We start from the raw sequence: 8159 nt of genomic DNA on the forward strand, positions 1-8159 counted from the left end.
GTCATGGACCTTGCCCACCAGTCACCTTAACTCCTGGAGACTGGTTTTGCAAGTTGCTGTTTTATACCTGTTTGCAGATCTTGTTCTTCCTTCCATAGGATAACATTGCAGAACTCAGAAAATGCACTGTGTCCACTTTTTAAAGTTAATAGAATTTATATTTAAAAACATACTTACCTGAATAATTTTTCTCTGATGCCTAAACATATATAAATTTACTTGCTATTTTTACAACAAAGAAGAGAACCCTCAAATTTCAGAATGGCTTAAAGCAATGGATGCTCCCAACGGCAATCTCACAATGGCCAACTCCGTAAAATCATTAGGAATCAAACTTGACATGGCCAAACACATTAAGAACTCCGCAAAGAGTGCCTTCGTCAACCTAAAGCTACTTAACAAAATAAAACCATTCATCCCAACCAACGACCTCAAACAAGCCACCCAATCACTGGTGCTATCCAGACTCGACTATGGGAATGCCACCCTCACTGGCACAACAAAATCTCACCTAGCTCCCCTCAAAACTACTCTCAATGCAGCAGCTGGAATGGTCACTGGAATCAGGAAATACGATCACATCTCTCCAGCACTCAGAGAACTAAAACGTCTCCCAGTTGAATTGTGTGCCAGCTTCAGAACTGCCTCTCTCACGCACAAAGCCCTGCACACAGGAAAATCTGACTACCTGGCTGCCAAACTCAAGAGGGCCGGTCAGACAAGGAACCTCAGGCGCTTCAATACCCTACTACTCATCCCTATGAAACCACGCAAACAAAAAACCGCCGCACGGTCCTTCGCCGGAAACGCGTCTAAAATCTGGAACTCCATCCCAGCTGATATTAGGACTATCCCGTCCATCACAAAATTTAAAAAAACACTTAAAAGACCTCTTCCTCAACCGCTCCCTCCCGATCAGATAAGACCTTCCTCCTCCTTACTCCTTGACCCCTACCTGTTCCCTCCCCCCTCTTAGAGGTTCAACCCAAGACAACGTGCACTCAATGAGGTTATCTCAGGACTCACATACTACCTCAATGCTGCAGAGCACACTTGGACTTCCGAACCAATATGTATACTACTGCTCTATTGTATGACTCTTGCACTAAAACTATTGTAAAGCGCTCCGATACCCCCGGGTCCGGCCAGCGCTATATAAAACTCCTTAATAAATAAATAATAAATAAGTTGGTGTGGATCTCCTTCTTGAGTCGGGTGTATCAATTATTGATCATTGTGTGTATTTGCAAATGTCTTGCACTACTCTGTGATAAGCCTAAGGCTGCTCAACCACACTACCCCCTAATGGAGCACTTTGGGATTGCATAACAAGCCTCTGTCCACTCATAAGGGAACCTATGGACTCTTTATACGGTATATCAGGTTCTTGATATATCACATAAAAAGTCACACTTTCATCCATCAGGTCTATTGCAGCATCATTATGCTTTGGATTTTTTAATTATTTCTAAACTTCTGATATTCTATCATTTAGATCATCAAAATGAATGATTGTTGATGCATGCTTTCTATTACCAAAGTCTTTACGCCTCTTTGGTGCTATTGCCACTGAGATTTCAGGTTCATCGTTGGAGTCACTTTCAGTATTGATGAATACTTGCAGTACATCTATGTCCAATTTTTGCTTTTATCCCTTCTATCACTTCCATTTTCTGCAGTTTGCTTTCTGGTTTTATTATCGAAATGCAGGACCATGAGCGCAATAATATTTCTTTCGTTTTTGTATACTTTTCCTATTTCAGCTAGCAGCAGTAGTTCTTCTTGTGACCACATGGTTTGCTAGTTGCTAGAGCTGCAAGTCTGCCATCATTTAGCGCTTTTGGATGTACATACCTTGCATGCTGTGACATTCCAATTTTTGGTGCGAATCTGAGGCCACAGAAGCTACAGAACAATTGTAGCTCTCCTTTCTTTGTTCAATAGACTTCTCCTCAAAGAGTATTGTGGTATAGAGATAGTTACCAGTGTGACCACTTGGAGGTAAAGGCCACTACAACTGAGAGTTACTCCCGCCGTTTGCCTGCGATTCATTAAATTTCATCACTTTGACATTCAGAGCACTGGTCAGAAATAACGTTGCGTCAACATCCGCCTATGGCCTTCGCGCTGCTTTTTAAAATGAAACAGTTGGATTCCCCTGGTCTGCACAAATTCTAAGCCAGCTGCTAGGCACCGGCCAAGACAGAATGCCGGATGTTCCCAGTGGGGGGCACAGGCAAGGGCAATCGTGCCGCAGCTGGCGTGATCCACAGGAGGGTCAGGCTCGCTATCAGGGTCGCTGCCGCTCTGGGTGACACCTAGTACATCAACAGTGCATGTCCAGTCCTGCTTTGTGCCCCAGTCCAACCGACCCAGTCCTTAGAGCCAATCCTTATGCTGAAGTTACACATCTCACTTGCCAACTTACCTTAACCTACATTATTTCTACTTGCCAGTGGCTGTTCACCTTGGACACCTGCTGCGGATAAGGGCACAGCCCGGAATGAGTTTTAGACCATCTCCCCCGGATTTTCAAGGGCCAGTGAGAGCTCATCGGATGTCTAAGGAACCGCTATGCTTTCCATTCCAGGGCACCCTCCTCTTCACAAAGAAAACAAAACTCTCCCCGGGTCTCCTGCCGGCTTCTCCTGGATAGTACGTTACCGCAATGGATGCCGCAAGGGAGACGATCTCTGCCACTCCAGGTTTGAGGATCTGGACCTGACTCCCTTTCGAATAGCAGAGGGCAACGGAGGCCAACACTCGTCCCTTCCATAATGGCGCTCAACCATCTCTGTGGACCTACTGACCCACGTTCAACTGCTGTTCACATGGAACCCTTCTACACTTTGGCCTTCAAACTTCTCACTTGAATATTTCCTATTACCACCAAGATTTGCACCTGTGGCAGCTCCACCTGGGCCCTCTCCACGGGCTTCCATGTGCACCACAGTGAACCTTCTACTCGTCATAGGTTAGCCACGTGGCTCTCAGTGCTGGCAACTGCTGGGTATGGGCCTGACACTCCAGCGCCAACTATTTTCAGGGCTTGTTGATTTGGCAGGTGATTTGTTATATACTCCTTAGCGCATTCCGACTTCCATGGCCACCATCCTGCTGTGTATATCAACCAACCCCTTATCTGGAATCTGATGAGTGTTGAAATCATGCGCCTTAATGCGGTATACAATTATCCCACAGCACCAGTTCTGCTTATCAAAAGTGGCCCACTTGGTACTCATATTCTATGCCCGGCTCCATGCCAGTGAGCCGGGTTTATTACCCATTTAAAGTTTAAGAATAGGTTGAGATTGTTTTGGCCTGAAGATCTCTAATCATTCACTTCACCAGATAAAATGAGGGTTCTGAGTTTTATCTATCCTGAGGGGTAACTTCGGAGGGAACCAGCTACTAGATGGTTCAATTAGTCTTTCGCCCCATTCCCAGGTCGGACAACGGATTTGAATGTCAGGACCGCTATGGACCTGCACCAGAGTTTCCTCTGCCTTCGCCCTGCCCAGGCATATTTTACCATCTTTCGGGTCCTATCATGCATGCTCATGCACCACCTCCCTGATAGGGATGGTGCACCCACCCCTTGCTTTGTGGCAGGATCCCACCTCAGCCGGCACAACCTGCCACCCCCTTCATTGAACCACAGGGTTTTGCTAGGTGGGTAACTGACATCACCACAGAACCCTGGAGCCCAATGTGGCCCTCCCCGCCCAGCAGCGCAAAACGTTTGGGGCACACTGTGGACAGTCCACCCCAGTCAACAGTCATGCCAGAACCAGGGGGCCATGTCCCCCTTCCCTGTCTGGTGCACTCCGAGAGTAGCTGGGAGCAGTTGCGGGGGGAGGGCACAGGGCCAGTCGAATCTCCCTCAACCCAGCGAACACGGTGAAGCTGCTGCCAGGGGGCTGTAACACTCTTTGTCCGAGCGGAGAGCCACCTGCCACACCAAAGACTTCCTAGCCAACCTGGAGCTGGTTGCGGTGCACCGCTGCAGAGGAAATACACCTTGCGGGGGCCGGGTGCCTTCGGGCGGTGGTCCTGCAAAGGTATCCACCCTCCTGGGCAACCAACCTTCTCACTGTGTCAAATCCTGCGGGTAAACTGCATAGACCTCACCTGTTTACCTCTCAATGGTCTCAAGCCTTTGGAACTTTCTCTTCAAAGTTCTTTTCAACTTTCCCTTACGTTACTTGTTGGCTATTGGTCTCGTGCCTGTATGTAGCCTTAGATAGAGTTTACCTCCCGCTTTGGGCAGCATTCCCAATCCACCCAACTCCGAGTTAGGCCACCGGCCTAACACCGTCCACAGGGTGAGAACTTGGTCCTCTCTGAGTGACGCCTGGAAGTCAGTCTTCTCTACGCCACATTTCCAGTGCTGGCTGCCAGGCTGAGATTTGGCGCTTGGTCTATTTCCTCTTCACTCGCCATTACTGAGGGAATCCTGATTAGTATATTTTCCTCCGCTTAGTAATATGCTTGAATTCAGCACGTTGGCAAGTCTGATTTGAGGTCATAGTCGGATATCAAAGCATGGGGGAGCCAGCAACACCGGCCCCTGGGCTGCAGGCGTACCTCTACGACATGATGGGGGAGGAGCCCTGCCACAAGTGATCAGGGGTCCCCAGCCATTTCCTGTGGAAGACCCTGGGTGATTGATGATCGAGCGTCCCTCATACAAACAGTCCCAGGAGGATCCTGGGGCCGCAAGGTGCGTTCTAAGTGTCGATGATCAATGTGTGCTGCAATTCACACTAATTCTCACAGCTAGCAGCATTTTACATCAAAGCGTGAGCCGAATGATCCACTGGCAAGAGTCACAGGCAACTTTTCACAATGTTTGCCCAACTGTGGGCGCAGGTGAGGCAAGAGGAAGGAGGCGACATCCGTCCATCCGCTACCTGCACAGTGGGACAGCCAAGCTCCCGGTCAAGGCTTCCCCTATGGGAGTCAGCCTCCACGATTTGTACAGCATTTCCAGGTGATTAGCCCAGGAGCCACCACCCTCCCCTCCCAGAGGGGTGGAGGTAGGCAGCCCCACTACTGCAAGTCACTCCCAGAGGATCGGGAGGGACCATGTCTACAAACCCTCAGCTGGACAACGAGGCAAAGTCGCCCCACCTGCACGTTGACCATCTTCCCATGCTCAACCCCTGGCCATGCCAATGGGCATACCAGCCCCTGCACTTGTCTGAGGCGCTGGAAGGGAAGAGCCAGGTATCTCTCCGATTCCGCACCCCCCCCCCCCCCGCCGAGAGGAGCCGTGGTGTCCCCTTGCAGCTCTAGTTCCTTCTAAACCGGGCTGTTGCTGCCTGTCTTGCCGCATGAGACTGGCCGCTCCTTGGTTGCCAGAAACCCGGTCGAGGATAGCCCAGGGCAGCAGGGCCTTCGGGGGTAGTCCCAGCCTGGTGAGGCTCTGCCATTCGGTTTCCCCCCCAGAAAGGTCGTACTGAGTGAGTGCGGATTCTATCTCGGGAGGGTCTTTTCATCCTTCCCCTCCTAGATGGGCCGAAGCCGCCCCCGCCCCTGGTCCCTTGTATGTATGTCATTCAGGTCCTTCTGGGTGGAGGAGCATGCCCCACGCTAGGACCTCAACCAAGTGCCCCGGCGTGCAATAGCAGGGCCGGGCCCAGTGCCTATGATTGTTTTCCGTCTGAGAGGTGGCTGAGGGTTTCGGGCTGGCACAATCAGTCCCTCTGGCAGCTAGGCAGTTAATGAACCTTCCAAGGCTCACCTACGGAAACCTTGTTACAACTTTTAATTCCTCTGATTGTCTTCTCAGCACTCTGCCAGGGCTGTTGGTGACCCCAGTGTGGCCGATCTGAGGACCTCACTAAACCACAGTAGCGACAGGCATGGTGCGCAAAGGGCAGGATCTTAATCAATGCAAGCCTGTGAACCGCACTTACTAGTAATTCCTCGTTCATGGGAATTAATTACAATCCCCATTCCCTATCACAAACGGGGTCAATAGATTACCCGCACCTTACTGTGAATGGTAGACACACGCTGATCTATTCAGTGTAGGGCGCATGTAGCCCCGGACATCTAAGGGTATCACAGACCTGTTATGGCTCGATCTCGTGTGACTGAAAGCCACTTGTCCCTCTAAGAAGTTGAGTGCCGACCTCTGGTGATCAAGTAACTAGTTAGAATTGGGGAGTCTTATTCATTATTGGATTTAACCAGACAAATCGCTCCACCAACTAAGAATGTCATGCACCACCACCCACAGAATCGAGAAAGAGCTAACAATCTGTCCATCTTTTCGGTGTCTGGGCATGGTGAGGTTTCCTATGTTGAGTCAAATTAAGCCACAGGCTACAATCCTGGTGGTGCCCTGCCATCAATTCCTTTAAGTTTCATGTTTCAAACCATAAAAGACTTTGGTTTCCTAGAAGCTGCTCATTGGGTCATGACAATAAATGTGCTGGATCGCTAGTCGGCATTGTTTATGGTCGGAACTACAAGGGGATCTGATCATCTTCGAACCTCTGACTTTCGTTTTTGATTACTGAAAACATTCTTGGTAAATGGGTTTGCTTTTGTTCGTCTTGCGCTTGTCCAAGAATTTCACCTCTAGCAGCACAAAAGAAAGGCCACACTCTGGTAGAGATCTGTAACGGTCATGGCCCCAGTTTCGAAAACTAACAAAATAGAACTGGAGTCCTATTCAATTTTTCCTAGCTGATATTCAGGCACCTGGCTTGCTTTGAACACTTAAATTCTTTCAAAGTAAACGCTTCGGACCCCCGAAACACTCAGTAAATAACATTAAGGGAGTGTTGAGAAGTAGGGGCTGGGATTGGTGGTAACTCGCCTCGTGGCAGACCCCCAGCTTGATCCCAAAATCCAACTAGAAGCTTTTTAACTTGACACCTGTAAACACCCTATATGTTCTTAGTAATACTAAGTGTGATACATAAGGGTGCTCTATGAATTGTTTGTTGGTCCATTTTCTATTCTTGTCATTTGCAACAAACAGCTTTCTTGCCTGAACCTTGTTTCTTTGTTCCATGTCTTGCTATATGTAAGGGACACAGGCTTGTGTCCCACTTTGTGAATTCCTTTGATATTTTTGCTCCATTATCATATCAGTAAAATCCATGACCACTGTCCGGCTGGACAAGTCTTTAAAAATAAGTACTGATTGTGTCCTTATTCATTGCTGTTTCCATTTATTCCTTCCTAGGGACTATTGTTGTTTATAATTACGTAATTCCCAGGGTCCCTGGCCGTCTTTTTTTGGGTGCTCTTGTTGTTATTTAAAATATTTTAACTGCAGCAACTTTAATATACGCTATTGAAGCTGGAATTACCGTGCCTACTGGAACCAGACTTGCCCTCCAATGGATCCTTATTAAAAGTTTTAAAGTGTACTCATTTCCAATTTCATGGCCTTGATGGAGTCCTGTCTCCCGAGTCAGGATGGGGTAAATTGCGCGCCTGAGGCCTTCCTTGAATGTGGTAGCCATTTCTCAGGCTCCCTCACCAGAATCGAACCCTGACTCCCCATTAACTGTAGTCACCATGGTAGGCACAGAAACTACCAAAGCGGCCAGGTGAGCCCAGATTGGTCTTGTATGATAAATGCACACATCCCGGGAGGTCAACGCTCATTGGCATGTATTAGCTCTAGAATTACCACAAGTAACAGATAAAGCGATCAAAGGAACTATAACTGATTTAATGAGCCATTCGCAGTTTCAATGTACCAGCAGTGTGTACTTATACGTGCAAGGCTTAATTTTTGAGTCAACCCTATGCTACTGGCAGGATCAACCAGGTAGACGCACCTGCGGGATGGGGGTTGGGAGCCGCATGTCCACCCCGGACTGACTTTCGCACCCCTCAGATGCCTGCTAGGGATGCCTGCCTGCCTGGGATGGGGGTTTGATGGGGGGCCAGGTGCGATTGCACAGGCACCGGTGGGACCAGCCGTCTCTGTATATGGGAGGGGGGCTGAAGTGCAGCCTGAGTGAGATGCAGAGGTGTCAGCCTGGACGGCAGTGACACCCCATGGAATGGTCGCTCTGAGCTGCTGCAGAAATGGACTGGGTGGAGAAGAGGGACGGTGTGGCACACGGGGGCCCAGACTTTCAGCCAGCTTTCAGGATCTGGCACCAACCAACCCCTTCCACTCTGGT

General features: G+C 49.1%; 3 pseudogenes; all 3 read right to left on the reverse strand.

Annotated features, from left to right (window-relative positions):
* Positions 1 to 2450: 2450 nt before the first annotated feature.
* On the reverse strand, positions 2451 to 4505 carry LOC146859755 (28S ribosomal RNA; annotated as a pseudogene).
* A 174-nt stretch (positions 4506 to 4679) lies between these two features.
* On the reverse strand, positions 4680 to 4831 carry LOC146859756 (5.8S ribosomal RNA; annotated as a pseudogene).
* Positions 4832 to 5724: 893 nt separating this feature from the next.
* Positions 5725 to 7801, reverse strand: LOC146859757 (18S ribosomal RNA; annotated as a pseudogene).
* Between the last annotated feature and the right edge of the window lie 358 nt (positions 7802 to 8159).

The sequence above is a fragment of the Triturus cristatus genome, chromosome 3_1 (genome assembly GCF_964204655.1).
Source record: "Triturus cristatus chromosome 3_1, aTriCri1.1, whole genome shotgun sequence".
Classification (NCBI taxonomy): domain Eukaryota; kingdom Metazoa; phylum Chordata; class Amphibia; order Caudata; family Salamandridae; genus Triturus; species Triturus cristatus.